This window comes from Habropoda laboriosa, unplaced genomic scaffold, assembly GCF_001263275.1.
Source record: "Habropoda laboriosa isolate 0110345459 unplaced genomic scaffold, ASM126327v1 scaffold15, whole genome shotgun sequence".
NCBI lineage: Eukaryota > Metazoa > Arthropoda > Insecta > Hymenoptera > Apidae > Habropoda > Habropoda laboriosa.
Genome location: NW_017100141.1, coordinates 1,348,983 through 1,357,931, shown reverse-complemented (window position 1 = coordinate 1,357,931; position 8,949 = coordinate 1,348,983). Strand labels below are relative to the sequence as shown.

Genomic DNA, 8,949 nt, shown 5'->3' with positions numbered 1-8,949 from the left:
ATCGACGATGATTTTCTTTCGATTTCTACGGGAAAAGAATCGCTAAGAGTACAAATATATTGCACTCGACTGGTTGACGGCGCACGTTTTCCACGTGAAAACGACGCCGACTTTTGGTGACGCTTTCACGTCACATATATGCATATATATATAACCACAGGTCTAGCACTGACCCTTAGATGGTCCTCGCGAAAAAGGCTCCGTTCTTGCCCTCCCCCCACGAACCTCTTTTTTTAGGGTTCTCTCGATGATTCCAGCAGAACCAAGGTGGGTGTACAGACTTTATTTACCTACAACTAATTGCTCGTGTCGTTCAACCAGCTCGCGAACTCTATTGTCTCACTCTTGTTTATACATACTTACCTACCACAGAAAAGAGTATTACTATTATTACTACTTTTTTCTTCGCAGAAACATTTATTTATTTTTTTTTTTTTTTTCTCTTTATCTTTTGTCACTCAACGATCTATAGTTCTTCTCACTCTCGTCTACAATCCCCTTGCCCTTTTTGCAACACGAAAAGGGAGAGCTCGTATTGCTCAACACACCAGGCCCTGATCCCAACGTCTCTATCTCTTCTCACACATACACACATTTCTTGTATTAGATACAGAACGACGTCATTTTTTCCAACAACACCATTTTATTCTATATATATATGTACGACTGTACACTGTATGTGATAGGATAATTGTGAGGTATAGTGTTGAGTATATATACGTTAGTAGATAAAGAAGTATCGTCGAAGAACTTTGGTTCTTTGTTCGATTGAAGTTGAAAGTCGACGAGGATCGGTAGACCCTTTTTCTCTTATCGAAGACAAGTCCACGATGGTTGTCTGTGGTGTTTGTCTCGATAAGCGAAAGGAGAAGTGTTTTGTATAGTAGAGCGCCGGGAAGGTGGCGGGAAATTGCGCTGAGTACGGCGAAATATTTTTATCGCTGGTGTGAAGATTTTGAAAATTCATTTTCTAAGGGTATCTTTTCATCGGGAGAGAGCAGTTTTCCGGGAATTTGAAGGAAAGAGGCGGGAGATAGATGGAAAACTGAGCTCCTTGGAAATTAATAGAAATTGCGAAAAGTATCGCGAAAATTCGCATTAGAAATATTTCTATCGCTGGCGCAGAGATTCTCAAAATTAATTTTCCTCTCTGCCAATTCCAAGTTTTCCATCAGCGAAGCGCACTTTTCTCACGCGAATTCCAAGTTCCCCAAAAATTGACAAAAATTCCAGAAACCATTCCCGAACAAAATTCGCCAATATCTCTCCTCCGCGTAAAATCTCTCCCCCCACAAATTCGTCCACCAGCGCAATTTTCCCGGATAAAAACGAGAGACACACGTTCCTCGCGACGACTAATTAGAAAAGTAGCCACGCGAGCAGCGTCTATCGGTCAGTGATAGGTCGACCCGAGACAGAGAGAGCCTCTGCCGTTGCAGGATCAACGAATCGTCGATTCGTAATCGCGAGAAACGATTTTGCCCCGCGGGAAGAAACCTCAGCGAGAGAGCAAGTGCTTCTTCCACACACACACACACACATATAAAGAGAGAGAGAGAAAAAAGAACCATCGGATATTCCTCGAACCAGAAAAGGAAACGATCACTCCTCCTCGAATCCTTTTGAATCGAAAGGACCACCGTCACACTCACTTTCAGACGAATCGTTTTATGCTCACGCTGACGTTTCTCACGCGGCAATTTTTCGCGAATTAGATTAGAGCTTAAGGCTAGCATTAAATCACGGAACTACAGGGTATCTCGAGAGAAAGTATTTTTTACGACATTCCACCAACGTGGAATTACGTTCTTTATTATAGTAAACTACGCGTAAGCTTTGTATTCGATCCGGTTCTTTTATTCAGAGATTCGTCGATACACAGGGTATTGTTTTTTTTTTTTTCTTTTCTAGTGATCGTAAGGAAAGTTACCTTTTTATAATTAGTAAGAGCGACACATTCTGCGACAGTTGTCGAAAAGACCGATGCATTCCGGTGAATAATGATTTTATTAAATCACTGCCAACGTGCCATTCGTATACACGCGTGTATAGTAGAAAGATTTTTGTAACGAGTTTGGAGAAAAAGAATTCGTCGACTATCTGTATGGCCTGACATACTAGTTCCTAATTTATTTTTCGTTTATTTCTTCTTCTATAGCGAGAATGGAAAAATGATGGATATACAAAGTTCCTTCCTATTTTTCTCGATTTTTACAAATGTACAAGCTTGGACCGGAGGTTCATTGTTCGCTCTTCTAACACAGCTATCAGCCAAAGTTCGCTTCGTAACAGCTAAACGGAAAGCAAGGAACTCTAGCAACGTTCCCGAAACAAAGTAAACTCGATTCCTGTGATCCAGCAGAGTCAGATCGACCGATTCTCTTTCGACGACGACAACGACGACGCGTCTTCTGGATCCAAGGCACGTTGGCTCGCGTTCGTGACTCCTAGGCGTGGTTTTTCTCGCCTAGAAAAGAAACAGTATTACTCGCGAGACGAATTTCCTTTTAGCGAATCGAGAGCACGCGACACGTTCCGATTGTAAGAATGGAAAGGCAAAGTGGAGGAAAGAGAGGAGAGTTTATTCTTCTTCTTCTCTTCGTTCGATTTTTACCGGATGAGAAATAAAGAAGACGAGGCGAGACCACTTTGCCTTGCCACCGATGTGTCGCAGTTTTTGAGAGATAGAACGGAGCGGGGAATATGGTGAAACGGAGGATGAAAGAGAGAAGAAAAGAAGATGTTACGAGAAGTGAAGAGAAAACAGAGAACTGTGGACAAAGAGAGAAGCGACACGATAAGAAACGATGTTTCCATGGAGGAGACGGGGAGTTGAATTAAGCGTCGAATCGATCCGGATTCTATGGGCTAGGCTCGCGGAAATTCGATCTTTCGACGAGCGTGATCTCGCGAATCTTTCGTGGACAGGAATTTTGGAAGTTTGACGATGAAAAAGAAATATTGACAATTTATATTATTTTCTGTTTTATCGTCGAGAGTTTGATGAATAATTTATCGCCGTTGTTCAGATGTGTTTTCTGACGAGGAAATAAAGAAGAACTAATTTAGCAAAGAACAGACACGAGGAATTCTCAGTGTTGATCTCGCGGTTCGACTACGTGGCATGCATCATTCGTTCCTCAACCAAACACTTTCTTCATCTTTCTTCCGTTTCGTCCCCTCAGTTTGATCAACTCTTTACATTCGTCTCTCTTGAATCAATCTCATTATTGGAACCTCGTTACTCCATCGTTCGATATTTCTTCCTCGGTGTACACTCTCCTCTTTATTTTCTTCCCCTTGCAATTCTCTCGTACGCTTTTCCCCTCGCGTGGAAAATACAGAAAAAATAACAAAGATCCATGTGAATGTTTTTCCCTAAAAACCAAAGAAAAAAGGAAATATTTCGAACAACTTGTGCTTACACAGAAACATTCCCTTGGAAGAATGAGGGTAAAGTTACTTTCGTCAAAAGTGCATGCAGTAGGCTTTTTTGGTCTTGATTAGTGGCGTCTAGCTTTCAGTGAGTGAAACACTTGAGCGACAAGAAGCCCGAATTATTCAATCGTAACCCTATAGACACGTGGACCTTTGTCTAGCTACAATTTCTAAGATTTGAACAAAAAGTACTAATTTTGCACGTGAGAAAAATGTGATACAATTCGGAAACGTAAGGTTGGGCTGGCAGAGGTCCTCGGAAGCTTGTTCGACACGCTCGACGGAACCGTGTATCCACAATCTCTCCCGCCACCATTTGCATGCCACGTGTATACCACCTTTCTTCACACGTAAACGCATTTTTAAAGTCGTTGCAAAAAAAGAAAAAAAAGAAAACCGTGTTTCTATGCCGTCTGCTCTCACGTTCTCTCTGTGTCGTTTCCTGCTCTCTGTCGGATGCTCTTACGATTCCACCGCTGCTACCGCGCGCAAAACTCAACCATCTACGTTGTTTCTGTACAATCGTGAATGTGTACCATCAGCAAGATAGACGAATAACACACGACAGCAAGGAAGAAACGAACGGAACGAAGCTGTCTCGTGTCAAGAGCGATAGCTTCTACGCCTCCTCCGATCGTTCGAATTCCATCTCGCGGTCGAAACGGTTCCATTTAAAAACAATTCCACCTTATCCTCGGAATTCTGCGCAGAGTTCGCTGCAATTAAACGCTTTTCACCGACCTTAAAAACGCGAGAGAGAGGAGCTTGGTATTTCGAGAACACCTCGAGCTGAAGAGAAAAGGCGGCGCGGGGCTATCCTCGGAAACGAGGCGGCTCGTTCGAGCTGGAAAAGGTCAAGAGCGGCGGAACGGCGCGCAGGAACACACCGCAAGGACTCGGTTGAACGAAAAAAAAAACAATTTTCAAAAAAATATATCGAGAGGAGATCGTTATCTGTGCAACGCACGGACGAGAGACAATTAAACGCACGATTCTCTAAAAAAAAAAAAACCAAAGCAAAGTAACCAAAAAATCATAATAATAGCACAAAACTGGGTTAGAAAGAAGTGTCGAAGCATGAAAAAAAAAAAAAGTATAAAACGAGGATCGAAGCGGATTAGAGAAAGGGTTGAACCTTGACGACATACATACATACATACACACATATATATAATTATATATAACGTTAGAGAAAGCTGTGAAAGAGTTGTGGAGTGAGGAAAGTGGAGGATAAAACTGGAAGAAGAAGAAGAAGAAGAAGAAGAAGAAGAATAGGGATAAAAAGAACGATGAAGGAGAACGAGCCTGACGTGATCACTACCATCTTGTTCTCTCCCCTCGAGGCAGCCATCTTGTCTGTCTCTCTCTCCCTGTGACACCGGAAAATGGCGGAAGTGGTCGCGACGATGGGGGATAGTCGAGAAGGGTCAGCGGACGCCGAATGACGCGGATGAAAAGGAAGGAAGGAGAAAGGTCGGGATTATTTCTTAGTGTCGAATGCAAAAAAAAAAACACATTAAAAAATACATATTAATTAATACATATATTCTATATATGAAACATTATATATATATACGAGTCTCGCCTGTGCTAGCTTTTAGTCTCTAGGGTTTCCTCTGTCCGGTGGTAAAAGCATGAGGTATTCTCGTACGTAATAATTCGTATGATTTGATTAATTTTTAGCGTAACGATTACTACATTAACCCATCGCTCTTGTGCCTATATATATTACCTATTTTTATAGTCCAATGTACTCTATATATATTTTTTTTTCCTCCATTTTTTTTTTTCTCGTTCTCCATGTTTTACACGTCCAAAGATTTTCTGGATCTCCTTTTTGCTCTCCGTCGTTCATCTTCTCCCAATGGCTGTCTCTCCGTATTCCTCTACCGCAGACCTTTATCGCCCCCCACCCCCCCTTTGTTACTCGATTAATCAGATTAATCTGGCCGAATAACGCGGCGCACACTGCTCTCGCAAAGAAAAAACACCACCAGTCTCTAAAAAAAAGCACTCTCTCTCGTTTTTTTTTTCTATTTGTTTCTCTTTGTCTCACAACACACACACACACACACACACAGAAGTATTGTTATCATGTTCTTCTTGTTCAATGACATAACTTGGCTGCAAGCAAAGTCTCTCTCTCGAGTCATGATCATTTTCTTCTGTGACACACAAGAATTCATGGCGGCGCGTGTCTGGCGCATCAGTGCTGGGCTTTTTTCCTCTGTATTTTTTTATTTTTGGTTTTTTCGTTGTTGCAATGATTAATGGATGATCTGGACACACGTATATGGTTTGTTTTTTTTTTTTCTTCAAGTAGATTATTGTGCGAGTAGAAATATTCTTGGGATTCTTTCTGAAGGTGGAATCGCAGGGAACGATAAAAGGGTTCTTTTTTTTTTTCTCTTTTTTTTTTTTGGTTCGTTTAGTAATTTAGAAATATGTTGGAGATGATGATGATGATGCACACAGTGTTTGATAATATGGTGTTGAAATATTTTTTTTTGTTTAATAGTTGCAAGGAACGCAGGCAGACTTTTTTAACGTGACTTACCTTTTTGCAATGTAGTATCATATACATATATATATATACATAGATAATTAGATTAATCTTAGTAGCTTTTTTTCCATACTTAACGTGGCATGCACATAATATATATAAGCTAACCCAATTTATCTGTGGAATATTTCGAAGGTAGTGAGAAATGTTGTTACAAAAGAAAAAAAACAAAAAGAACACAATCTCGTACACGTATAATTTCGTTCTTTCCGTTTACTTAACAATTTTTGCTAAAAATGATTTATCACAATAACCAGCACTGTTCCGCCATCGGGTTCCATTTTTTTTTTTTTTTTTTTTTTTTTTTTCGCCACAATTAATATCGAATGTGGCGGTTAGAAAGAGAAAAAAAAAAGAACAGTCGTATTTAACGATCACCCTTCGACGGTGCTCGTCACTGGTTCCTCTTAATTACACGTATCTGTCGATTATTAATCAGATCCTCGAGAAAAGAGAGAAAAAAAAAAAGAAAATCCTAATTCTTCATCTTCCAACCGAAAAATCCCATCCTCTGAACAAACAAACAAAAAAAAAAATACCAGCAAAATTAACCCATCTTTCGTACTTCATACGTACATATATATATATGTATATACCATACATATTACATATATATATATATATATGTAATATGTATGGTATATACATATATATATATGTATATACCATACATATTACATATATATATATATATATGTAATATGTATGGTATATACATATATATATATGTATATACCATACATATTACATATATATATATATATATGTAATATGTATGGTATATACATATATATATATGTATATACCATACATATTACATATATATATATATATTATTATATATATACCGTACATATATCTATATTGAATATGCGTTAACGATAACTCGTATGTATTCGTATGCACGTCACTAACAACAACAGAAACAAGAAAGACAGAACAGAATAAAAAAGGAAAGAAAGAAAAAAGAAAGAAAGAGTTTCGGAAAAGGTAGAACTAGCAAGACAGATCTCTGTGTTTTCCACAACAAGTATTATGCAAAATGATTAATGTTGTTTTTTTTTTCTTCTTCTTCTTCAATTTTTCCATCTTTCTGTACTTCTTCTTTTTTTTTTTTTCTTTTTCTTTTTCTTCCCTCATAGATCGTAATACTGACATGCGTACGGATGCACACAGCTATACCTTATTATTATATTATAATTTCACGTGTTATGGTACGTCCGTCCTGGCAGTCGTACAGATTACTTATACATATATATATATTTTGCACCTACGTACACGTACGAGAGCTGAGTAGTGTGGATTGCGGAAACGAACTTGCGTTTCCTAGTGTATCTTACACGTACGTTTTCTTTCTTCTCCCTTTCTCTATCTATCTCTGTCTCTCTCTCTCTCTCTTTACACCCTGTTTCATTTTTTATTTCATCTTCTCTCTTCTTCTTTTCTTTAGTCTTGTTTGTTCTCTTCGTCGTTTCTCGCCTTTCTCTCTTTCTCTACGCGTGACGAACCGCGGTGAAAAAGGGGAACTTGCTCAATCCGTCCGATGCTCCGCGTTCTTGACAATTTTTCGCGTCCTCTCTTTCGCGGGGAGGAAGAAAATGAAGAAAATGGGAGGAGAGAGAGAGAGAGAGGTGGACGCGGTAATGCAAGTTGTACTGGCTAATTGCTCGCGTTTCTTTGAAAGGCATTCGCGAGAAAGAGCGTAACGAGGGGGAAGAGAAGAGCATGCCTTCTATATACCAGAGAACGCTTCCTTTTTTATTTTCTTCTTTTTTTTTTTTTATTCGTTACTACTTTCGTTATACTTCTTCTTTTCTTCTCTGCCTTTTTTCTTTCACTCGTCTCTGTACCCTTATCGGAGAACGTAACGTTATCCTACTTTTCAATTAGCGTTTCCCGCTGTATTTTCTTACCGCGGTCCTTTTGTAACATCGAATTGTGATTTCTTGGAATTTTCTTAACCCTTCTGGTACGAGCTGCCATGACGGCGCTGTGTATTTTTCGTTTATCTGTCGTTCAATTTTTATTCAGTTTTTTTTTTTTTTTTTAATGGTAATACAGTTTTCTTCTTTTTCTTTTTTTTCATTATTCCGACTGTTGACGTGTTTATTATTATTCTTCTTTCCTTAAGTTTCATTCTTCTCTGTTTCCTACTACTTCTTCTTCTTCTTCTACTTTTCTTTTTCTTTTGGAACTGTTGTCATTGATTAATGTTATTGGATCGTGGCACGGTGTGTTAGTTGGCGAGAGACATGACAGTAATTTTTTGGCCGGGCGAAGGTTGCTGCATGCTCGACAAGTGCCGCCTTTGATTTAGTGGTAACTAATTAATTCTCGTATCGCATCGTCCGAACGACGTACGCGTCGGTCACGTCGCTCGCTCCTCGGCTTATTCCATACGATTTTCCATGGATTTTCCAAAAACCTCAGTTTGTACCTTCGGATAACAATTTTCTTCAAATACCACGCGTAGCATAAATTTTGCAAAATTGAACACCAACCGCGAGTGTTGCAAAGTTTCGTTCAATTTTGGAAAATTTCGCACGGTTTGAAAGAGAAAGCATTCTCGCGAATAATGTGGAGAATCCAATTGGAATTTCGTTCTCACGTTAGAAATGATAATTTGCCCGAGTGAAGAATTCCTCGACTTCCGGTGAAAATCGAACGCGCGAGCCTCGTCGCTGTCCGCGACGTCGTTCCTTTTTTTCTTTTTTTTTTTTTTTTAATTTTTCCAGCAGACACAGAGTACATCTATACGTATACATTATATATATATATAACGTTCACCTTTCTTACTGGTTGTTTAGCCTGGCATTCACTAATTAGTCTCAGTGCGTAGCCTTAATTAGTTACCGCTGAGCGTGCAAGCACCGCCAGCAATTAGTAGTCACCCCTCGATGGGGTGCGCTTTTTTGAAAGCTCGACAGATAATCCTTTCCTCCTTGGGA

General features: G+C 39.3%; 1 protein-coding gene across 1 annotated transcript in view; it reads left to right on the top strand.

Annotated features, from left to right (window-relative positions):
- LOC108570777 (RNA binding protein fox-1 homolog 1-like) overlaps positions 1–8,949 on the top strand; it is a 124,690-nt gene that overhangs the window by 76,353 nt on the left and 39,388 nt on the right. The window lies entirely within an intron of this gene.